Here is a 25,981-nt window from a genome sequence, read left to right on the forward strand (position 1 = left end):
GCTTCCCTAAGCGAGAAATGCCCTGGATGTCATCTGAAATCATTAAAAAACACGGGTTTTAAGCTCCCCTGACAGGTAACTGGGGCATGGGAGGAAGATGAGAGAAGCCCTTCCCTCTAGCCAATTATAATCTGAATCCTGCCTCTGATGCACTGCAGCCCAAGATAGAGTATTTTCCCTACTAACAACTCTCAAAGTGATTGACATACGCATATCGATAATAATTTTTCATTTGAAAACCACTTTTCATTTGGTATGTCTATAGGATGAAATTATCACAGCTTTACCAATTAGTGGCCACATATCAAAATGAGTTTTCTGTAACCAGACTTGTAAACAGAACAGACTCCCAAGGATACCCTTGTGTAACAAATCTATACCACTACCACAAAAAAAATCACAATAAAATAGGTTATTTGTCGTGCATGAAAACATAAACAAAACTAAACAGATTTACAGCAAGAAACATGGACTTTGAGATCCAGTGAAATCCCAAGGAGATGTAAGAACTGCTTCTGTGAACATTCAATTTCCATAAGTGATACCAGTTAGATCAAGCATTGACTTGTATCGTGCTGGAAAAGCTGGAATTACAGCATAAAGCTGTTCTGCATGGCAAGCTTCTGAAGGCAATCTTCCTGTATTATACATGAAGTTCTCTTTCAGTACAGCCATTCTGAGCAGGGTTTTGAAGATCAAGGGGGTTTTAAGCTAGCTCCTTTCTCCTACTGCCAATGTGATCCAGCTGCTGCTCCCTTCCCATGGCTGCTACAGCAACTGTGAAAAATAGATGTGGCAATAACACAAACTCCTTAACTATTTTTTTTTGCTTTCTGTCTCAACAACTGCCAGGAGTGCAACATCTAATCTTGGCATTTACAATAAATTCTTTTCCAAGCTTCCCTTTTTGGTAAGGTATTTGCTATCTAAGGCTTCTAGATATCCCTGCTCACATATCAAGAAACTTCTAAAACTGCTGCAAGTCCATTTCTCTTCTCCATTATTTCTGCAAAAATCTCCGTGCAGAAAAACTCACATTTCGGAGTTTTTCCTGGAGCACGTATACTTCCTCTTTTTAGAGTGACAGAATTTTTGGATCATCATTTGAAGGATAATTGAATTGACTGAAAAGGATAAGCCAAGTACTAGATAAATCAAATTAATTCCAATATTCCAAAAGTTAAGTCTGGTATGACCCTCTCAATTGTGTATCAGCAAGTCCTCTGATTTCAGACAGGTCCGGTTCAAATTTACACTTACATAAAATATGGGACACTGATAGGTATCAAAATGATTTCTAGCAACCATTTGTTCAAAACTCCCAAAAAATTTCTAAGTTAATTCTAAGATGTTGCATGCTTTCCCCTGCATTCTCCTACGAAGACATGGTATGGATTTTACAAATCAAGTACAAACTGTTCATTTTTCATGGTGCATAGAATTGGAAAAAAATATATGACTGCTTTGATTTTTAATTAAAAGCTGAACAGCCACTACAATACCTCTGTTCTCTCACAATTCAGCTATTCACTAGACTTCCTACCCAATGGAATTACATTCAATTTGCATTATCGTGCTCAATTTCCTTTAGCAAAGTTCCTACATGGCCTGTCATTTCTCTGGAAGCAACACACCATTTAACTATGTGTGTAACTAGCAGAACTTCAGAGCTGCTTCCCCTGTTCTACATCAATAATTTAACAGGAACAAAAAAAAGTCATATTATGCCTTGGAATAAAAATGCAATTTTTTTTCCACCCCTAAAGTTAGAACTATACAACATACAGCTACAGCTAGGACCAGCTACTAACCAATTATTTCAATTGGTGTGCTGGAATGTTGAACAGATGTCCACTAACCCCTTAAGCAATTAAAATCCACATGCCTAATCAAAGAGTACTGATGTATGGCAACAGTATCAATACCATTACAATACCAATTCCCCCTATGTATTCAATACATTTGCACACAGACTTTCTAGCTTGGACACTGATAAAAGCTCATGGTTTTGCATGTTCCAAATTTTCAAGCATTCAAAAAGTGTCTGAACAAACTTGTAGGGGTAAAATATCCATCCAGTTCCCTTAAACACAAAATAAATCTTTAATCCAAGTTGTCCTTAACTTGCACATCACTAAGAAAGTAACTGTGTGCTATTTCATTCTTACTTTCTCCAATAAAGAATAAAGGAGAAAATGAGTCCACACACAGGACAGCACAAAGAGTACTGATGTAATTCCACACAACTATTAAAATTTCTAACTCTTGACATGGGTACATTCCACAGCAACAACAGATTTTGTAGTCCAAGTCCACCAGCACTTGAGTCCACTGCTCCTATTTAACTGCTGTGTGATGCTCTCCTAGAACTCCAAGCTGGCCTAGAGCTGAATTTGTCCTACAACAAGTTACCAAAATAATCCAGGGGTTGCTAACCCAAAAATCTAAGTTTTATCAAAGCATGTGTTATTACAAGTCAGCTGAGAAAAGAGAATCCACTGTGAGTGGACCAAAAAAAGACAGCCTTTTTCTGCCCACTGGTTCCCTGCCAGTGAATCCTTTTGGGCACAGCAGGTTTGTCACTCTGTAGATTAATTTAGCTGCTTCTCTTCCTTATGGAGTCTCTGGGGCTCTTCTCTTCACTGCTCCTTCATCACTTCATGGGAGCTGTGCCTTTCTGCAGCACTTGCCAGGAGTCCTGCTGTCTCTGGGAACTCGTCTCAAAAGGAAAATTCCTGTGCCCCAAAGAAAGGAGCTGCTGCCCATCTCCCATTTAGCACCTGTGATCCACACTCTTTTGACAAGGATTGCAGGCATGCAAGAAAGTGAAATGGAAAGAAAGTAGTCTGTCAAGTCACAGCCAACATGCCAGCCTGCTCAGTTCTGCTGTTAAATCTCAACTATAGGAATTTATACACTACCTCTGATACTACATCAAAATCCACACAGTGGGGAATGAAATGAACCACTACACAAAAAACTGGTTAAGATTTCTATCCCCTCCATCTCCTAGGTCCTTTTAAAAGATCATAGCTGAGCTGTCAACCTTACAATAATGAGAAAAATCCACAATATGAAGAATTCAATGCTACAGAGAGTTATACTAGAAGTCCAACTCAATGCATTGGTGAAGGCAAAAATATATTTCTGAGCACAGCCTGGAGCCATAAATAATAAATAGTTAAGCTATCAGTAAGTTAAAGGCCAAATCCTGTTTCTAATATGGCTTATTGCAACAAGAAAAAGGACAAACTGCATGCATACCTGTCACAAGCCTAAGAAATGGCTCTTTTCTTAAACACTACCACAGGAAGTTAGTGAGCTTTGAATAATGTGAAAAAATCAAGAAGCACAAATAAAAGAAAAGCTGCCTATTAAAGACATTTCCTAGAAGGAAGAAGGTTCTGCAATAAGACCAGTTAGTGTTCTGGGAGTTTCTCTCTTAAACCCTTAGATCAACATCACACTTGAGAAAAAAAGCAGTAAGTGAAGGAGACTGTTCCAGATGGAAAAGGCAACAACACATCAGAATGCTAAGCTAGGAAGGCAGAGCATTTCTAAATTTCATGACCAAAATTACCTGCTGCACCTGTCACAGGCCATTAAATTTCATCTAGGAAGGATTTCCACCTTTGGAAAGCTATAGCAAAAATTTACATTTTCAATTTCAACGCCTCAATGGATGGCTACAATGTTTTCCCAAATGGTAGCTTGTCCAAAAGATGAATCATCTTCATTGTCAAAAACATATGCCTCACCTCCAAAGCCAGTTATTAAGCATCTGTTTTAGTGATTGATACTTGCTATGTGTCTCCCTGCAAAAGAACACAAGCATCACTACCTGCTCTTTTCCTATATAGTAAAGACATTTGTAATTGCTCTTTTTGAAAAGCATTAGGCTTCTGATTGTCAAACTTCTGCACATTTTTATGGCTCTTTTCTACAGTCATACAACTGCATGTTCTCAAGAACTTTGCAAGGAGGCATCACAGTCATGACTGTATTTTTAAATTCCAACTTCATTAAGATGGACATAAAGCAAAAATCACCTATTTCATTTCCATTTCACCTCATTTTCTCTCCCATCCTTCCCCATCTCTTGCTAACACAGAACAATGATGCATCTCCAGCTGAGACTCACCGGTGTCACAAAGGGCAGTCTCCTTACAGATCTATTATTCCATCAGTGACTGAAAAGACCACAAAACTGTAGTTCAGAGAGACACCAACATACCCAGACACATCAGAGTATCTCACATTCATTTATATGGGCCTGAAAAAGCCCCAAATCTTCTGGAGGGCAGCAAACCACACAACTGCTCACAACCACAGGTTAAGAAATAGCTGACCTGAGACTTCTGGGACAGGAAGAGCTATCTTCTGCAGGTCATCACAGTCAGGGGTAAATCTGCTGGAACTCACCTGTTTCATTTAACGCCTCTTACTTAATGTTGAGAGAAACAGAAGCTGCATTTTGAGAGAAACAAGCTGTGCATTAAATATAAGTCAAATTCCTTGGCTTCCAACATTGTCAAATATGCCATAATATACTCTCAGACACAAAGTGGTTGCCGCATATTTCTGCTTAGCAGAAAATCTTCATTCCTTTATATCAGAAAACCACTTCCACTTCTCTGGTTAAAAAACAAGAGAAACATTTTGGAATACATACTTCCTTTTTTTTTTATTTTGCCAGGACACAAAGATCTTGCAACTAAACAGTGTGAAACATGCCACCTAGGAAGCTACAAATAAAATTTTTTTAATGGAAGCAGCTGCCAAGATTCATCCACCTGGATGATGCTGGACCCTATTAAACTTCATTCAAGCGAGTCACAGAAGATCATGTATCTTTTATCAAAACCAAACCACACTTACTGTGACTGCAGCCTTCAGGCTGCTAGTTTCTTTGAACAGCAGGGGCAGTGCTAATCCTAGTGAGCCATGGAAGTGCACTCCTGTAGCAGCACTGCTTTGCTTCTCCTCTCCTTCCACTATTCTCAGTTCTTTCTCAGAACATCTTGAAAGAGATAAAAGCTCCTTGCATTAGAAGAACAATGTTTCTCAGTATGTAGAAGTCTCAGAAGAGTATTTCCATGGCTGTTATTAAAGTCTTAGTGTACATCAAGGGGAAGAACAACTGATGAGCCTGAAGAATTGTGATACAGGGCTCTTAAAATAAACTTTTTGTCACATGGAGCTGTTCCACCTTGTATTGACACCCTGTAAATTTTCAGCTCTAACTTGGCCTCTAGCAACTCTAAGCACACAAGAAAACCTTTTGACTAAACCTTTAATCAGTAAAGAAATTCAAGAAGAGACAAACTGGATTAGCAGTCTATTTTTTTTTATTACCACCATGTTTCATAATACATGGAGATTTTATGATGCTGAGTACACATCCTTGAGAAAGAAAGGAATTGTTTTATATGTGTCCTCTTAATTGCCTCTAACAGGAGTATTTCCCAATACAGCAGCATGGGAATTCTAAGTGCATGTTGGGCAAGCCCTTTTTTTACACTTAAGTTCTTGACAAACCATGCCTAAAAACTTTGTATAATAAGGTACTCCTGAAATTTTAATTCTGTCTTCTCTTTACCACAGTAAAAAGAAAAAGCTCATCCTTTATTTTCTTAAGTTTGATGATCACCAGCAGCTGTGAAAAGGAAGACAAGAAGTTTGGGAGAATCAGATGCCAAATTTATATGACCTTAAATACTGCAGTTACAGCAACACTTATTTAGCAATGACTCTGATAATAGAAGATCAAGATTTGTTCATGCTCCTGCTAACATTCCTACTACTACATGAGGAGAGATCTATGATAAGAAGCAGAAATAAAGCACTAAGTGGTGTCTCCTCCAGTTGAGGCCAAACCCCAGAAAATCCGTCAGCAACACAATATAGACACTAAGTTCGCATGGTCATTTGGAAGATAGGTATTTTTTCAGCTTCTCCTGAGTATTCTCTATTCACTTGGAAGGAGAACCAAACGAGCTACCCTTTTTAAATGCCATCCTTACCAAAGCTGTTTGAGGCATCACTGTGGGTGGGTGATCAGGGTCCAGGCTGTGCAGCAGCAGTCTCTCGTTACCTTGTCTTGCCCAAATTTACACCTTGGCTACCCAGGATACATTTGAACCATGTCAGAGATGAACTTTTTCTTTTTTTTCCCCCCACAGAAGTAGAAAGAAAGTGGTATTCCTGTTAAGAAAAATTCTGGACAAAGCACTATTGTGCTTTTCTGTTACATGTCAGTATGTTTTTTGCCAGACTCTTGCACAGCAAGACAAGTGTCCCTCTTGCACAAGAGGCAAGGGACAACCAATCACTCCCTCTTTGTAAGCAAGGCAACTTTTTAAAGTCTCAGAAATTTGTTAAAAGCCATCCTATTCTTTCCTCATAACTCTCCAGGAAGATTCACAATGAAGACTGGTTAAAAAAAAAAAATCGGCTCTTTACCATGAAAAACCCTCATAGAACTTGAAGGAAAAGCAGCTTGGGGCTGTCACATTCTGAACGCAGACACACAGTCATATCCAGGAAAAATGCCAGCCATACCAAGACACCACAGAAAATGACTAAGGAGTATTTCCAAACAATATTCATTGCAATTTCCAAACAATTCATGCTTCTTACTTGAGTCAGATCTTAATATCAGAAACAACAGAAACATCTGCAGAAAGTATCAGGTACAAATAAAGGCAAAAAAAGTTATTTTCCTAATCCTTAGCAAATTTTTGGCTAAGTCATTACTTGGCAGATATTAGTAGACAGCATTCCCTCAGTTTATAAAAACAAGGAAGTATTGGTAAACCAAAGCACACTAAGCAATGGTATGGCAATGCCATGTGCACTATAAAACTACATGTCTTATGCCACTCCATTGCTTCATTGGGTAACAAAATGTTAACTGCTTGATCAAAAAATATATCACAATGCTAGCGCAAAGTCAGTCTGGAGCATCAATCTACCAAGAGGTATAGTTATGAAAATGCTGTAGGAACATTCCATATTCCTCTTTCCATGCACGGGGTTTGTTACTTTAAAAATCAGAAAGAAATTCTAAAGAGCCTTGTATACTTAAATCAAGCAGGAACTGCACATTCCATCATCCATCTGTTGCTCTAGCTCTTGCTCTAAAATGTAATAGTACAACTATGTCTTTCTTTCACACACAGAAAGAAAAAACAAAGATTTTGTCAAAGGTCCACCCTAAACTGGATGGGTAAATTTTAGCTGAAGCATCACACTGAACATTTTAGATTTCTACTGTTAAATATTAAGAGAGAACTCAATATTTTGCACATAAAACACTAGTATATTCATTGTTTCTACATGGATCTGACATCCATTTTGCAAGCTATCTACTGTTTGTCCCACAATTTATTTCCCATAAATCAAAAGTTCAGAGTTGATAACCTCCCACCACAGGCACAAAATGTATTTCATACCCACATTCTCTTTCTGATCTCCCCAAAAAGATTGCTTATTTAGTTACTTGAAATTTTCTAATGCATCCTTTTGTTCAAGAAATTTCTAATGTTAACAACCACCGAGGCCCCAGTAAATAAGGTTGCAAGTTCCTGATTAGGAATACACAGTTTTAGCATTATTTCAATTAAATCACACCAGCATATTCCATCATTAACTGCATGTTCTGACAAACTGCACAAGCAACACCTTACACTGTATGTGGCACCACATTAAACTGGCCCTTTGAGCCGAAGTGATGCAAACCACTGCTCTCCTAAGTCTGCTGATCACAACTATTTGAGAAGGGAGAAATGCCTTCTGGATGCCAACAGCCTAGTGTTACACAGGATTTTATCAGACCACAATTATAAGAGGATACAAACACCTTGCAACAGGGTTTTAGCTGCTCTCATAACATCGAGATGAGAGCAACAATAGAAGCAGGAATGCATTTGCAAATTCAGAATAAGATCTAAACAAACCCTGCTCCCCAGGACCACAGAAGTATTTAACTCCTAAACTCTATACTTTATAAAGTAGAACAAGGAATTTGAAGCACCCTGTTCTGATGTACAACAAATTAAGAACCTTAGTCAGTTACATTGAATTCAAACTGCAAGGGAAGTCTGTTCTGCAACTCACCTTTCTGGCTGGTCTGGAAGTGTAAACGAGGTTCCTACTCCACCTGAACACTTTATTAAGCCACTGCTCAGCTGAAACATTCTTGGGAAAACTGCACAGAGTACACATGTGTATCAAGATATGAATATGTTTATTGTGGAAAATATTTTTCAAATACTGGATAATAAAACTTTTATTACAATAAAGATGAAAACTTTGCATTTATAATTACTGTGTCAATACATTCCTTTAAAACAGAACTCCAGCTTTGTGATTAACAAATCAATTCAAGCATCACAGATGATAATTGGTAAACACAAGGGGTTTCAGACACACTAAAAGTACTTATTGTCAAGATGCTGCTGTTTAATGAATACAATCTCACAAAATGTATTTGTGAACTCTCGATTTTAAATAATACACAATTTGGTTGTAGAGAGAGCAATTCTCAAAACTTAACCCTTTAAACAGAAGTAAGTACAGCACTTTACAAGCTGTTCAAATATTAGAACTGCCTGTATTCACAGAGCAACACATACTGAGTCTCAAAGGCCTATCTCCTAGGAGAAAAATCCCCATTTTACAATGGTTTAGGACTTTGTTGTACATGTAGATACTTTATGACTATTAGACTTTCCATATAAAAATTCTGTCATTCATCTTCTCAAAATCCATCATCAGACAAAAGCAGCTGTTCAAAGTTCAGGTCTCTTCAAGAAACAGCTTTAAAACCTGCAGGGTTCAACTCAGTATTTGGGTATTTCCCAGGAAGCATTTCCTCCAGCAGTAGTCCAGACAGCATTCTTCTTTTACCAAATCAGCAGTAAATATGATAACAAAAGCTCTACAGGAGCTATGGATGTTGCATATCAAATTAGACAAGTGTCTTTTCCAACTGTTATGCTCTGTGAATATACCTTCACTCCACTATGGATTTTCTTCTCAAATCTCCCCCCAACAGCTCCCTGACCATTTCTTTGGGAGCAACACATGATTCCCAGGTAGCTGTCAATTCGCTCCACAGAAAAGTGAGGGGCCAATATTTTAACAACTACTCAGCTGAAATGTTTTTTTTTTATCCTATATTCTTAACCTGCTGCACGTGTAGCAGTTATATAGAAATAATTTTTTAGATATTAGAGAAATGTACTATTTTTGAGTATGAAAACGTATTTCCTTATTAACTGTGTTTTCTGTAAGATATTTCTGAACTAAGAAACAGATGATCATCTAATATTAGAAAAATATTAGAATTACTAAATGTTAAAATCCACAAAAAAACCCACTAAACCCCACACACTAAAGAACTAAAAGCAAATCACTTGCTGCTTGTCAGGCATAACCTGCCAAGCTATTAGCTCTCATTTTGAAGGCTCGAATTTGCTCAATGGCTGACCTGCACATTGCAGAGCCTTAGCATGAGAAATGGCTTTTAGGCTCAGCTGCTTTCTAAGTGCCATCCATCATCAGGAAAAAGAGATTATTCCCTTTACAGTCAGCTACTTTGCCAAATTCTTCTGGCTCTGTTCCATCAGTCACACCCACGGCACCCTGGGGAAAAGCAAACCCTAGCTGTGTATCACTCTGCTCCTGCTGAAGTGCAGAATGAACAGCAATTAGCATTTGATACCATTTAAGAGGAAAGTGAGGTGAGAAGACAGCTCTATCATTTACCAGCCCCACTCCCTGCACCAGCCAGCAGCTCACAGGGGCACAGAGAGGCAGGCTGGGAACTTAAAGTGGAGGGGGGCAGAGCTGGAATATCCCATGGTTTGCATGACAGAACTATAAACAAACCCACATGCAGCAAGGGGCCCTTTGGAAGCCCTTCTAAAAATACATGTACACACACATTGTCACAATGCAAAACACCAGAAGGGTTATTACTTGCTGAACCAGAAGATGGTCCAGGAAGGCTGTCTCGCTTTCCAGTAAGGCTTCCTCCCCACACTTGGTTTATACTGAAGAATTATAAACAAGATTCCCTTTCAAATCAAAACATCCGCTCTTTCATTCACAGCACAATGAATACACTGCAGGACAGATTTATCTGCAATGGTAAAACAACCCCCAAATGCCTCCAAAGGTGGCCTTGGCCTGCCTGTTATGCCCTAAAGACTCTGCAAAAGGGTGTGCCAGGTTAAACCTTCACCCACAGTGTCCTGTGAGCACAGCTCACTGCAGAGCTACAAAACCACCAACACAGCAGGTTTCTGCAGTCAACAGGCATTAAAACAGATGGGTTCTAGTTCCTTCCCCTCCAAGAAAAGGGGAGTACAAGAAAAGTCATGACTGTCACCCCATTGTTCAAATCCAGATCCAAAACTGGACTTTAAGAACAGCCTTTGCCTTCCCTAACTGTACACATAAGAGGCTAAGGAGGAAGATTACAGCCACCACTTCTCTGTTCATGGTCTGTGCACAAAAGAGTGCAGTCACCTTCTGTGGAAAGGCACAGCCAGCTGGGCTCAGTTCTTCTCTCTTTCTCTTTAAATTCCAACTTCACTCATGTAGCCACCAGCATGCAAACAGTTTCACAGTAAGTTAAGGATGACCAGATCCCTTTGGGTCTCTTTGCACTTTCACTGCAATCTGTCTGAGTAACACAGACCATTAACCTGCTTAGTGAAAACCCAGCAGGAGAAACTTGAAAATATTATCCATTAACTGAGCAATCTTTCAAAATGGTCTACCACTGGAAACACAAATCTGAACTTGTGTTCCTCCTTTAAAAAATATATGCCCGAACCACATTCCAAAGACATTTCCAACTTAAAACGTTACTACTCTTTACCACCACATTCAAACCTACTGTACCAGCAGAAAATAGAAGTCATGAGTTCAAAAGATTCTCAAAACCCTGACACAACATGCTTTGAAACTAAAGCTGCTGCTAAAGATACAATGTCCTCTACCTCACAGAGAAATAGCAAAAAGCAACTGAAGCAGCATTCCAGGTTTGGGTTTTGTGAGGGAGGAAGAGATGGCACTTAATCCTTCCTAATACCCAAAGCAAGGTGTTTTCAGCACCAAATTTCTTATCTGAAAGTCAGACAGTGGACAAGAAATCAGCTTGAAAAAAAAGTCATACATCCTAGCATGGCCATCAGCCTCCCCTGCTCACTGGTCAATGAGAGGGAACACCCCATGCTCCACCAGCCCTACACCAGCTGCAGCAGCAGCCCCTGCCAAGGCTGGGCTTGCACTTGCAGGAGGAGCTCAAGGCACTGAAGGATTCCTGTGCAGCTGCTCTGAGAGAACCTCTCTCCAAGCAGCAGGTGCAATCAGCACCAAAAAGCCGCAGCCAGGGCAAGCAGGCAGCATTGGACTGGCCCTTTCTCACTAGAGTCCCCAGATGTGACCCCAAACCCTCACCTTGCCTACAACTAGGGCCACTTTGTGACCAACAATGTCCTCTTCTCCACTGCACAAAGGGTGGTAGCTCCACACCACTAAATCCTGGATTCCTTCATTCCAATCCTTTCTTCAAATGAAAAGTTCAGCAGCACCCTGACAAAGAAGGCTTTTTTTGCCCAGTGACTTCCTGACACGTGTGTGGCTCCATCAGCAGTGCCTTTGTGTCTTCCCTCCTTTAACCAGGGTGAAAAATTGATCAGGACACCACAAAGAGCTTTCCCCTCCCCACAACAGGTGGATGCCTTGTGCACCTTGTGAATCTTGACTCAAGTTAGAATGAGGAAAATGACTCAACCTCTTCCTTAATCCCAGAGAAACTGCCTCCCTGGTAGCTGTGCTGCAGTTACTGGCAATTCCTAGGTAGTAAAGAGGAAGTAAACAAGCTGAGGGGAAGCAAAGGGCTGGAAATCTCAAATGTAATAAAGGAGGGGACGTTGCCTGGTTGTTGCTAACTAGGAACCAAAGCTCAATCCAGCCACTTTTGACATTTTTTTTCTACCAAGATAACCTATTTCATTTAGAGAAAACTAGCTGCCTTTGAATTGATGACAAACTGCAAAAAGAAAGTTATGTTAAATTAACAAGTTATCGCAGAGAGAGTGCATTAACATTTTTGACAGAAATCCCTATACTCAAACCCTTCCCCAAGCTGAGCAGACTCCATGTTAATTTAATTGCTCTCAAGTAATTAAATTCCACATTAAGTGGGGCTAATCTATGCTGTTTCAGCCTAATTACTATCTCAGTTCCAAGAGTTGGTGGCTTTTCTTCCCCAAAAGAGATTAAAATGGAATTTATTCTTTAACATTTTAAGTCTCCAGTTGTCTGTCAGGTCTACTGAATGAAGCCTTGTAGCACAGTAATATGGACACAGCAGAAAATTCAAGGCTAAGTCAGTCTTGCTCTGCCTGCATTTATTCTGCATTTTGTTTGTTATGCTAATTGAGGCTGTTAGCTAATGACTTCAGCACACTGTTAGTAATTTGTGGTTTTCCTTTGTGAAAACTAAACTAAATTGCCTCTAAATCTAAAGGAAGGACATCCATACATGACACTGAAAGGAACATTTAAGTTCTAAACAAGTTTATCAACACATCCTCCTTGTGCCAAGGAATACTGCCTACTCCAAACTTTAGTACAATTCAAAAATCATCAGGAGCTGGCATTCTTGTAGCTAGTCAGAGGTTTGCCAGCTTGTCCTTAAAGATGCTTTAGTACACCTAGACATGTAAAAGGATGAACATAACTCATGCAAAACTACATCTGTTACAGTGAAGGTTTGTCTTACGGTGAGAACATCTGGATGTGTAGAAGGGACTGGAAACTTCCTTTTTCATTCCATACAGGCTACACTGTGTTTTCTCTCACTTAAGATCAATCTAAGCACCATTTTATAAAAGAAAAAATAAAAATCACAGAGCTTGCCTTTTTATAAACTTAAGTAACGGATTTTCCCCTTTTCAATTTCGACCTAATAAGCATCCAGTATTACTGTGCAAATTAATAGAAAAGACAGATGGGAAGTGGGGAAGACAACAAAGCCTTGCATTAATCCCACAGGTGGGGTTAAAGATACCAAGACAGAGCTGGAGCTCTGATTAATGCCACTTACGGTATATTTGCCTACCCCTATGGAACCATAAGATCACATCAGCAGCCCAGGCTTTGTTCAAGAAATAAATAAATAAACCAACAATTCACAAGGCAGTTTTTCATTAGATATTTGGCATGCTAGTAAGAGTAATCAGGGAATATAGATATAAACAACAGCTTTCTATTCATTCTGTCCCAATAAATAGGACTCTGGAAGACTGCTCACTGTAACTAAATGTATCTAACAATTTTCCCAGCACAAGTACTAAAATTTGAGGCTTTATTCTTAAGCAGAAAGGCAAAAGCCAGAAAAAAAGGCAAGTAAGTGAAGCTTACACAGACTCTTACACAAAGAGTGACTGTCCCATGTGACAAGCACCAGCAGAAAGAGCCCATTTATATTTCTCTGTCTCCAACAATCATAGCTAAAGTGTATCTTTAGGAGCCTGATCTGAAGTTCAGAAGACTTTCAATATACTGCTGATTGTGCAGAACTCAAATTTCTGGGTTCTTTATCATGTCTCCCTATTTTTGCCATAGACCAACATAATCTGATGACTAGGAACAACAGGGCAAGGACTGGAGACACAGAGAATTCTGCCTTGAAACACCACCTCTTTACAGACAAGGTTTACCTATGCTAAAAACAAGCCCCAAAAAAGGGGGAAAAAAAACACACTAAAGCCCCAAATTAATTCAAAACAACTTGAAAAACTCCAGCAACCTCTTTCCATAAGACTTTCATTGAGCTAAGAGCCCAAAGTTCATATTTAGAATATCAGACCATCTAGCTATTTCTGATTTCTCAGAAATATTTTGATCAAGAAACTTCAGCTGTGATGCTTTATAGGTGCCAGAAAATCATCACTTGTTACACAGTGTAACTCCCCACTCTGAGAGCACAGCCCATGCTGTTTACCTCTGCTCATGACAGCCTATTTGAGTACATTGTCCTCTTGCCCCACACTCCTTTATTTAATCACAGCCTTGGATCAAAAATGCAATTATATTCTTCTAATAAACCATACAGATTTAAATTCTGCTTCTTCTTGAGAGAAAATAATTTAAAAGGTTTGTAAGGAAGACAGGTAATAAAAGTATCACAGTTTTATGGCAAGTCTTGCTACAACTTCATCAGGAACAAATGCTTACCTAGCTACTTGCGTAACTTCAGCACAAAAACCTGTCTGTGAAGATCTAGAAGGAATTCCCCCTTCCCAGCTGCCCAGAACAGAGCCTGCAATTTATACCAGTAACCAAAATCCTACTGCAAATCCTAACCACAGTCCTACTAATTTCAAAATCCATCTGACCTGGCCAGTGACACTGGCTCCTTGAACCAGAATTCAACAACTTGAAAGGAAATGAAATCAACAGAACAAATGCAACAGAAGGTCACAAGTGTCATTTTAAAATTACTACACTTCCCCAAGAAACTGACCCAGTAAAAAAGCAGATTTGTGTTCTCTCAAACCAGTGATAAGAACCTCAGTCTGAAGACACATGACCCAAAGCACTGACAACTACATCTGCATGCTCTGTGATCTAACCCAGTCTGGCACCAAAATAAAAGTAAAGCAACAGATAAAATAATCAGCCTGTGAAAGTGAGATAAATAATGGTCAAAAAAGGGCACATCAAGGAACTATGAATTAGTAATAAAAGTTGACATAGATATGTGCTGGATAGAAAGATTTTAACTGCACTCATGCAGGATAAGGATTAGCTATCACCATTCCGCAATTATTATGGTTTTATGTGCCCTGCAGTGACAACAGAAGCATTCAGATAGCAAAAGGACCATGGGTGTTTACAGATTTCCCCCTGTGTAAACAACACACTAAAACCTCCTATTGGAATATTTCTGTTTCAACAACAAATAGAAATTTATTCAAATCAGATCACCAACATGAGGGATTAGCTGTTCGTGTTAGTAAGCACATTTATGTGATCAAATATAGATATACAGAAAAGGTTATTACTGAACCTGATCTAGTGGTTCCTTCCTCTCCACGTGTCTTGCATCTCACCTTGAAGGTATCTGTCAGAAAGTTCAGAAATCACAATCATTAGATTAAACTCTCAGTAACTCGTAAAATGATTTTTAAATCTTCAATCCATACTTGCCTATATTGTTGAAAATTTGGACATCAAGTTTACCTGGCTTAATAATTTGTCAAATATGAACCAAGAGATGATTTGAGGTACAGTTGAACCTTTTTAAACACACAAGAAAAATTTGCCAGTGCCAAGGACTAATTAACTCCCAAGGGTTGAACACATGTAACAATTCTGGGGACATGTGTTCTCTGGGACACATATCCACTACAATTGTGCCTCAAATTTCCAAGGCTCCTGTGAGATCTTATAACAAATCACTTAAGTGCCTTATTTGGGCAATTGTACCATGTCTAGTACAGAGGCTTTGTGTGTAAAACCAGCACAAAGTGTTGAATACTCTCATCAAATGCACTTTTTTCCAAATATTACACCTTAAAATGGAAGTTTTCATAAGCAGATATATTTCCTCTGAAGTTATCAAGTGTGGAGAAATAAAACAGAAAAGACAATTTTCAGTGGCCCGAAGAGGTCCATGTTAAAAAAAAAAGTATCAACATTGCCCAGAGAAATTAAAAGCTTTCCAGTGCAAAAAGTGACGTGTTCACCACAGCACTGTGGGCACAGAAAGGCTCAGCAGTCCTTGCTCTATGGGTTTATGTGCCTGGGATAAGGTCTACAGGTCATTTTTCACTCTTGTCACAGGAATTTGTTCTCTGCCACCTGAACTCAACATCCAGAGAAGTCCTTGCTCTTTTTCACCACTAGGAAAAGTCAGTATTTCTGGGATCCAGCCAGCAAAGCCATGCAAAGGCATAACAGTGACAGTTAATTACTTTCTAATCATGCTTTTGTTTCAGGATGAATGCCACCAGAAATACTTCATTTATTCTTTTGATATTAGACATTCATTGTTACAATTACAGAATTTAATGTCAGCAATTCCAGAGGACTGTTTCTAACTGACAAATACTTGGAAAAAAAGCTCATTTTTGTGTCTGCAGCTTGAAGAGATCATTCCACAAACCCCATGCTGTTCAGAGCTGATGTGCAACTGAGAAAGTACGGAATTTGAGAGAAGCCATATGGCAAAAGTTATATATTTTGGTGTCCAAATACCCATCACAGCTGAATTCAAACTTATCACATTCTTCACACTTTTGAGACATGAGATCCAGAGACTGGTCAGAAGTGTGCAACTTTTTCACCAGTTTTTATGGACAAGGGTCAATGAATTATCTTTCTTGACAGGAATGTGACATTTCAAAGTTTCCTCTCACCACAGAGCTCTCTGTAATTTCAGAGCAAACAAAGAGACTATATTTCCTTTATACACATAGGCAATCAAAAAACATTCCAAATAATTTCAGAATTAATACGACAAGCTTTATGTAAGCATCAGCATAATTTTATTTCCCAGCTCACTTATGCTTAAAGAGTTCTAATACTTGAATATGCTCAGTATGAAATGTTAAACATTTACATCCCAGCTGACAATGACCTTGTGTTAAATTATAAGGGAAAAACAGAATAGTTGATGTTTCCACAAGCATGGACTAGAACTGGATATGCTAGCAAAAACAAGTGGATGGATCATTACTGGGCCATAATTAATGACCACTGCCATACACTGGGCCTCCAAACACTGCCTGTCATCAATATCTATTAGCAGAAGGCTGCAATATAAACATTTATAAAGCAGACACGATACACCAGCTGAACCACTAATGCATGTAATTGCTAGCACAGAGCCATATGCTGAAAATTCATCTCTCTTTACATTTAACTTTTACAACCCAGGCAAATCAGACAACTGTCTAGCCCACAGTCTTCCAAAATTGCTTACTGAATAGAGAACTGTAATCAGCTGCCAGTTCAATTGTTTTTACAACATTCTACATAAAACAAATGACGTCTGTTGCCCCGACTTGTGAAAGAGCTCCAATAAATGCCAATTATAAGAGCAATTAGGGGATCAAATCTGACATCACAGGTTCGTCTATAAGATATTAGCTCAATGACTTTTTTATAAGCTAATTAGTCATGGACTCTGAACAAGAAACAGATGATCCAAAAACAATGATTCTGCAAAAGTGTGTGTTGTCAAACCCCATGAGGGCAATAACCCCAGCTTTCCAATAAGAATTATATCTGTGACTGTCAATTCCTTCAACATTAACAATAACAATCTAAATTATTAACAAGAACACATGAAGTATTCCAAGCATGATCAGCTTCTGTAAATCTCCTAAAAAAAATCCTAGATTTACCAATATTTCCTTTGTCAGAAGCCAGGCTGTTACTCAAATATGAGATAAATCTGCAGGGATTGCACAACAGGAAGAAAGGATTTTTCCCATAATATAGTGAACTTGCCTCTTCCTAAAGAAACAGAGGGCATAGCAGGAAGAAAATTCCTGTCACAAAAAGGCAAGCCTGGCCACCAGCACAACCCAGGAGAAGAAAAGTAGTTTGATTTTCTGAAAGCTGAAGTCCTCTGTTGTAAAATGTCAAAATGTTGTCTATATGATCATAATTGAGATTCCCTTACATGTAACCATAATGACAGTATGTGATTATGTGTAGGCTATTATCTTGTTCAGTACACAAAACAGATGCAGGTCACCAAATGAACATCTTGTCTGATGGTCCTTTGAAAAGCCTGGTGCATTATTTGCCACAAACCTCTCAAAGTGCAGCCTGAAGCCAGAGGACACCCACAAGAGACAGCTCTCTGGCAGCTCTCACCAGAGCACTTCATGGTCCACAAACTTGAGTGTGTTTCAAAAACAGTGTTGTCTTATTTTACATTCAGCCAGTGTGGCAATCCAACATAAGAGAATTGAGGTTCCCAATCTGAAATGATCAAGCATTTTGCTGTCTCCTCTACTGAGAGGCTTAAACTCAGCTACATTCAAACTGATTTGCTGCAGGTGCAGTAAAACCTGGCAGAAACTACAGAAACAACCTGCCAAGGAAACATGTGCAAGTCCTCAGGTGTTATTTCCTAAAGAGCTATAAAATGTGGAGTGTTTTATGATCAAAGCAGGCTGCCCTTGATTTCAGGTATGAGAGTCAGCACTTGTTCAAATCACAGCCAAGAGCTAGGGGAGGGTAGTCCTAACATCAGCAAAAAAAGCTTCCTACAGCACCTTGACCACTATTAGGAAAAACAGGGTGGGGTTGGGAATCACATTCCACAGAATTTTATTTGACTAGTTAAGTTCCATTTCAGGGTCTGGAGAGGGCAATAAGTTTTCAAGGAAGAAATTTTGTCTCTCTATCCTATGTAAGGACAGATAGACAGAATTTGAGTTCATGTGTGGGAACACACTGACTTACACATGTACACATCTTTTTGGAAGAAATTGCCACCCCACAGAGATTCCACATCAAACCTTTAGGCTATTCTTCACACACGGGCAACCCAAAGCAAACCAGTCAACACAGACAGAAGTTTTATATCAAGCCACATCTTTCCTCAACCTAACATACAGGCATAACCCTTTTTCCTCATTAAAATTACAACCCAGCTGATATGAAAATTAACCTAAAGGCCTCTCTGAACATGCTTCTCCAAATCCTCATTACTAAGTTACTCCAGATATCTTACAACACATCAAATAGGCAATGACACAAGTGGTAGAAAATCTAATAAAACTCTAGCAGTAACAACAACTGTCAAGAAGCTACAAAAAGATTCTGACCACGTTCATGTACTAAGAACGGATGTACAGACAGCCAGACATGGCGCCAAGAAATTCAGAAATACACAAGGAATAAGCAGAGGCAGCAGTGTATGGGCACAGCATGGAAACTAGATATTTCCATGGGTTGCCTTTCAACACCCCATTTCAACACTGATGCCATGAGACCCACATGACTTCTGAAACCTCACACTGTTTAGAGCCATGCCTCCAACACCCTCACGCTCCTGAATTGCCTTAGGGGTGAAGCATGCTGACATGGCTCTGGAGTTAAATACACAACATTTCTGGAGTGGAGCTGTTCCTGGTTTGCTTAAACCACTAGCTGATGTGTTCAGTTCTGTCTGCACCCTGGAGTGCAAGTTCATAACCACAGGTATGGGACTGGACATTTTTTCTTCATTTCGGAGACTCTTCACAGAGTCCCAAAAGTTGTCATTACATACATATTTATTTTTCCCCACTTCTTTATTCCTGTTAAGGAGTATGTTGGTAACCATATGATACAGCTGCATTGAGTGTCAGGGTTCAAGAAACAGAACTAAACATAAGCACATAAAAAGAAGCACCACGTGCACTACTGAAAAATGCAATTTCAGCAGAAGACTTTCATAGAGTGTAACTATATATTCTCCTACAACCAATTCAAGAAACAATAAAAAAACTGAAATAACATTGGCTTTACTACTTCACACATCAAAATCTTCATTAGACACACCCCATGCACAGCCATCCACATTTACAAAACTACCAACTACTCAGATTTATCTTAACAAAAGGAGCTCTTTAAATGAATCACAATCACCTCAAAAATTGTTAGTCTGCTAACTGAAGCTGGACATAGTGACATACTTGCTAGGCATCATGGAATGATATCTGTTACACCTGGAACAAATAGAATAGGACTGAAAATTCTGGATTTATAAAAACCAAGGTTTCTTTTTAGGGACTGAATGTTTTTTACAGAAGCCTACAAATACAAGTAAAACAGACTTCTTATTATAACTAAGTAATATTTTTTAAAGTAACCAGGATCTAGATGATCAAGTATTCAGACAATAAAAAGTAGAAATATTGGAATGTAAGTAAGAATAGACATTTTACATAATTTTTTGACTGTAATATACAGTTCAGCTAGGGAGACAGAGAAGTTATCTAGAGCCCAAACACTATATTGTGAGCTCATGTAGAATATACTATGCAGAAAGACTTAAGAATATTTTCTGTTTTCAAGCAATAAATATAAATTCAAGCTGTGTCAACAATATAACCAATGGACTAAACAAAGATAGGGGCATGAAGCTTAAAGAAAAACCTTTACTTCTCTGCCACAAATGTCCCAGTTTGCATCATAAAAACATCTAATTTGTTCACGTGTGCAGTTTGGGCCAGCAGCTGTCTTTTAATCCTTGTTTCACCACAAAGAAATCTTCCATCATATTCTTTGCATTTTCAGTCCAAAGTGCTGTACAATCCCATATAGTCTCCTTTCACAGATATCAGCACATTCAATGTGCATTTTTGGACTGGAAAAGAAGCAGGGCACTGATGACAATATTATTTCAAAGTCCAGGACATCAGGGTTAATGTATTTCATTCACTCATATTGCAGATAAAACAAAGACTAACAAACTAAAAACCTCCCCCACAACTATGATTATTGCTATGACAGAAGTGACAGAAGTTTTTTTTCAGTTGGATGGTTGTTTCCTTGTTTCTACTTGAAAAATGGATAAAAACATATTTTGAGCATACAGACCCTAATAGTTACCATAAATCTCCAGAAAGACTTGCTGAAACTTGAGAAATTATCACCTCACATCTTAGTGTCCTGCTTGGTCTTTAGATCAGCAGTGTATTTCAGCTAAAATTATACACAGCGTTTTCTTCAGCACATTTGTTTTTCTCATCACAAAAGAGAACAATAATAGGAAAAGCCTCCTTTGTAAAACATATTAAGCATAAAAAAAAAAATTTAAAAAAAATCACAAGAGGCTAAAAATGTCCCATACATGATATCATCACAATGTAGCAGATGAAAGGAAAACCATTTTGAACAGGACTCATCTTTTCATCCAGAGGAGAACACCAGCTCATATTTAAACTCAGGAGGTCTTGGTACATCTCTATCAACTATCATGTACATCAGAAATGGAAATCTGAGTTTGTGGAGAACCACAAAGTGGTCAGAGGAAAAGAGTGAAACATCATAGGGATGGAAATGGCATCCTCATTGTTTGAGTCACACCTATTCCTTGTTTTCTGCTGAGCAATTCCAGATGGCAATCAGGCACAAAGAACAAATGTGGATATATTCTTTCAGACTTCCAATTCTTGCTTTCATCAATTAGGTTATCACTAACTTCTATGAATTAATTGGCAGATGCAGAGGGACATGCACATTCAGTTGCAAAAATGTGGTGGAGAATTAGAGGTATAAAAGGAATAATGGAGAATATAAAGAAAAAAAAGCAGCTAAACAGCTAACTGAAAAACACGTGAAAGCAAAATTTAATGTTGTAAAATTTTATCCAATTGGAATGAATCATAAGAAGAAAAAAAATCCTTGCAAGCATAGACAACATGAACAAAAATCAAAGAAAAAGCAGCAGAATTACTGCATAGAAAAGATACCAATCAAACAAGCACAGCTGATGAAGCAACCCAGTGAACAACAAGATCCTAAAATTCTTTCATGTAATAAGAGTAACCTTCAAAGCCTCAAGATGGACATTACTACATAGCTGCTTGCAAGGGGAGAATAGACTGAGGCAGTGCACAAGATTTCCTCCTTTAGTTTTTGCTTTCATTTCAGAGCACCAAAGCGTGCCAAGCCATAAAACCCCCCAAAAATAAATACAAAAAAAACCCCAAACCCTGGCAAGTCTGAATCTTGTGCAGTTAGAGGAAGAGGTAATTTAGAACATTGCTGAACCAAGAACATTGAAATGACATCTGAACACAACACGACTATGCAGTTTTAAAGCTGTCCAGATTTCTGAAGGAATATTTGTAAGACGAAAAATTGGCTGCAGCTCCTGGGAGCATATGGAATGCATAGAGGCCACCTACAGCAAACTGAGAATTCCACAGAAAAACAGGTAAGCTATTTGATTGATAGCCCACTGCCAAGAAATCTGGAACACTGAAGAGACATGGGAAAACCAAGGAAATTTATGTATACTGTACATATATTGGCTGTAACATGCCAATTCTGCTGAAGCACAACTGAGTAAAAGACTGTCTACTGAAAAAACAGACTGAAGAGGGCTAAAGCGAAAGTTTCAAGAAAACAATGTGCTAAAATGTGATAAAAATAGAAGATAAATAACAGAAGACTGAACTGCATGAGTACAATAAAGAATTCACAATAAAATTCACAATGTTGTGCACCTATACAGCCACTCCAAAACAAAGTGCTGGAGAGGTTGCATCCATTATGATAGAGCTTAATGGACTAATTTTCATGACCAAGAAAAAAACCCAACTTTTTATCAGAGGCTACGTAATGGCCACTAAAACTCAGCACATTTGAGCGATGAGCAAGAACTCACTGTTTCAACCACATTGTACTCCAGTCAGCTGCATGTCTCCTACAGGGACAGCGACATCCATCTCTTTTCTAACAATTCATCAGATTTTGTGAAATGCATGAAAATTTTATTGGAGGACTCCACCAAGCTCCAAAATCACTGCCAGGGAGAGAGGCAAAAGGAAAAATGGGACTACCCTGCTGCAGTCCAATTCCACTAGAGACTAGCTCAACAAAAACCAGTTTAAAAGGTCTGCCTTCTTTTTCAAGATCAGTCCCTTGAACACCTGAATCCTCCTCTCCCAGCACCAGCAACACTGAAAAAAGAAGATCTGCCAAAAGGCAATTAAGTTCTGGCAGGTTGTTCCATGCTATGATAAACCTTACAGAAGTGGAAATTCAAAGGCAAAATTCTGTCTTTAGCAATATCATATTTTAAATGGGGGTGAGCAGGGGACAACAGCCACTGGATAAGATAGAGCCAGCACATTGTTCGCTGCAACTTCTGTTTCTTTTCTGTTATTAGTTAATAGATAAACTGAGCTCTGGTGCATTCAAAAGTCAATACATTCCTCAATTTTAAAGAGAGGTGAGAACCAAGAAAAAAGCTTTTCTGTTTGTTTTGTTCTGATTGAACTCAGCAGGAAAACAAAAGAAACCTTCCTAATACACACATGTAGGAACCTGAATTCAAGACAAAGCTAAATAAACTGGATATAGTAACAACAAGGTTTCTACTTTTCTGCACTACAGTACTGTTCATCCTCATTTATTGAAGTGGGGTGCCTTGAAGGGCACAAAAGTGAAGACCAGATAGAGACTATGTCCATGTGGATAAATCTGTTCTGGGCATGTCAGCAAGAGCCACACTGCAAGCACTGAGGAAACCAGTGTATGACAAACCAGTGCCTGGGTTTTATGTCTATTAGGAAAAGCATCTGTATTGCATTTTACTCTGTTGCTCCACAGTCAGACTGAACATGTCTAAATTAACTTATTCCTCCCACTTCCCAGTTCTTGGTCATACTTGATTCAGTTCCCATAGCAAAAATACCTGAGCCAGTACCCAAAGAAAGGTGCACCAGACAGTAAAAGGATACCAGCATATGGAGAAGTGCTTCAACTACCATCTCAGGAGCATCATTTCACTCTAAATTACCTCCACAACTGCAGGGTGAGCATCTTGACACCCTGAGAAGTCACACAGACACGAGCATGGTTCCTGCATGCACACAAAACAGAACTAATGACCCTAAAATTACCATCATTCACAAAACCATTCTTCACATTCCAGCTCTCACACTAGCCAGTTCTTTGCCATGTATACGAGTTTTCCTAATATCCACATGCCAGGGCAGACTCAAATAATTGACACATTTCCAGATAAGCGACAAGATAGGAGCCAGCAGAAAACACTCTCCCCGCCCTCCACACTTCCACAGCGTCAGAGGTTCAGAGTTATTGAGTTGCTTTCTCCAGACATGCTACAAATGTATTTGAGCTGCAACATCTTTTTGAGGATTTTACCGTGTAAATGTTCCCAGGTATATTGTGAAACACAAATTTCAGAAATCTGTCAAGATACATCAAGATTCCGCCAAGTTTGTCAGTGAAGAAGAGATACACTTGATTCTACCTTAGACAAATACAATTCTACCTTAGACAAACACTGCCTGGGACTTATATTTGTGTCACGTTTTCCAAATAGCAGCTGAAATAATACACAATTGAAAACTGCTGTCTGGGGGGAAAAGAAGTATTTAGACCATAAACAAACAGGATCAAATTACCCAGAAGTACACATGCCTTGCAGCAAGCACAAGAAACACAACAGCAAATAACACACATAAATATTCTTCAAAAGCATCTGGCAAAATTCACCATAATGAATTCAAAATATTCAAGCAATTATTTCCAGCCAACCACTTATTTCCTTCAGAACTGAGATCCTTAGCATTTTATTATTTTCTTTACTGTCAAGGCATATTTCTTCAGTAGTTTGACTTTTTTTTTCTCCCCTGCCATTTGGCTAAGCAACTAAGTAACTTATTCAGTAACTTCCAGACGACCTAGCAAAGGAAATTGATTTGGATTAAATAGCAACAGATTATTGTAGTGGTTAAGCAGTCACGGGTATGCCAGCAACATAACACATCTCAAATATATTCCACTAATCCTATCAAGCATGCTTTTACTTATCTTTCACTAAACATCTATTTTATGGTCCATTTCTTCATACCTTCTAATCATGGCTCAGTTTCAATGTCAAAAAACCTGAAATCCCAAACTGAAAAGCACACAGAATCACAACAAAGATAATTTTCCAAGTAAGAGGTACATAAGGGACTGTTGTGGAATTACTAGTGTTTACAACTATAAGCAAATTTACTGCTTTCCATCCTTTACAGGACAGATTTGTTACAGCTGAAAGCTTTCCCTTCAGGGCTTTTAGAGAAGCACATATATCCCACAGATATGCCATAACCCATAAAGTCATCTCAGTAAGGCACAACACAACTGTTCTCCTGGGGTTTTCTGAGAGTACAAGGGCAAGAAGAGGAAAGGGACATGGAAAAAGGAAGGAAAAGGTGTGAATGCAGGAGAGGGAAACTATACCTCTAATTTAGAGCTGAAAGGACTTAAACTCATCTAAACCAGAAGTCTTTTCCATTCCCCACCTTTTGCTTGCTCAGATTTTGTTTATTTTTCTGACTCATTACTCAAAAATTTCCTAGATCCTAATCAAGTCTAACAATGCTTCAGAGGAAATACAACTCCAAAATGGGAAGGGGGAGAAAGTCTTATTTAGGAATTCTTCATAAGCCATTAAGTTATAAAAACGCAGGATATCCTCCAGGAATGGTAAGAAAAATGCTAAATAATAAAGTACAATATCCTTAAGTCATCAAAACATGTCTTGGCTCTGAATTCTGGATGTCAAGAGCTTAGATGGTGACTGTTCATTCTTATATTGCACTTCTGTTTGAAGTACCCCAGATTCTTCCAGGAGTGGAGTTTGAAATAAATTTAAGACTCAAGCCAAAAGTATCACATATGAGGAAATCCGGAAACATATCAGTGGATCAGTGGCCAGCAAAGATATCTGGACACACAAAGTATATGAATCACACAAAGTCTCCCCCAAAAGCCTCTGTTGTGACAGAGCCTCCAGAAGAAGCATCTTTCTACTTCATTTTAAATGATCACCTAGGCTGATACCAGGCTACACATGATGCACTTCATCAAAAACCTCATCCATGAGAACTTGAAAATTATGCACTTTACCCACACAATACCACATCTCATTTTTATTAGCTCTACATAATTTTTTTATCTGGCTTCAAATAAAATACATGAGCAAATGATGTTGCATCTATTTTTATAGTGATTACATTTCTTCCTATCTATGGAGATTTAAAAATAAAGACTATGTTGGGTTTTTTTATAATATTTGAGAAGTTAAAAGACAAAACAGACTAACATGAGCATAAAATTCAGATAAAGATATTTTATAAATGCATTCTAGTTCAAAAAAATAACATTTGCTCCTAATATATCCTTTTTCCTATTAGATTCA

General features: G+C 38.6%; 1 protein-coding gene across 3 annotated transcripts in view; it reads right to left on the minus strand.

Annotated features, from left to right (window-relative positions):
* Nucleotides 1–25,981, minus strand: part of GULP1 (GULP PTB domain containing engulfment adaptor 1) — a 142,563-nt gene that overhangs the window by 108,186 nt on the left and 8,396 nt on the right. For all 3 annotated transcript variants that reach the window (XM_084209281.1, XM_084209280.1, XM_084209279.1), the window contains exon 2: nucleotides 15,095–15,148. The gene's annotated coding sequence lies outside the window, so the exon portion shown is untranslated. The remainder of the gene's footprint in view (nucleotides 1–15,094; nucleotides 15,149–25,981) is intronic.

The sequence above is a fragment of the Fringilla coelebs genome, assembly GCF_963513975.1.
Source record: "Fringilla coelebs genome assembly, chromosome: 7".
Taxonomy (NCBI): Eukaryota; Metazoa; Chordata; class Aves; order Passeriformes; family Fringillidae; genus Fringilla; species Fringilla coelebs.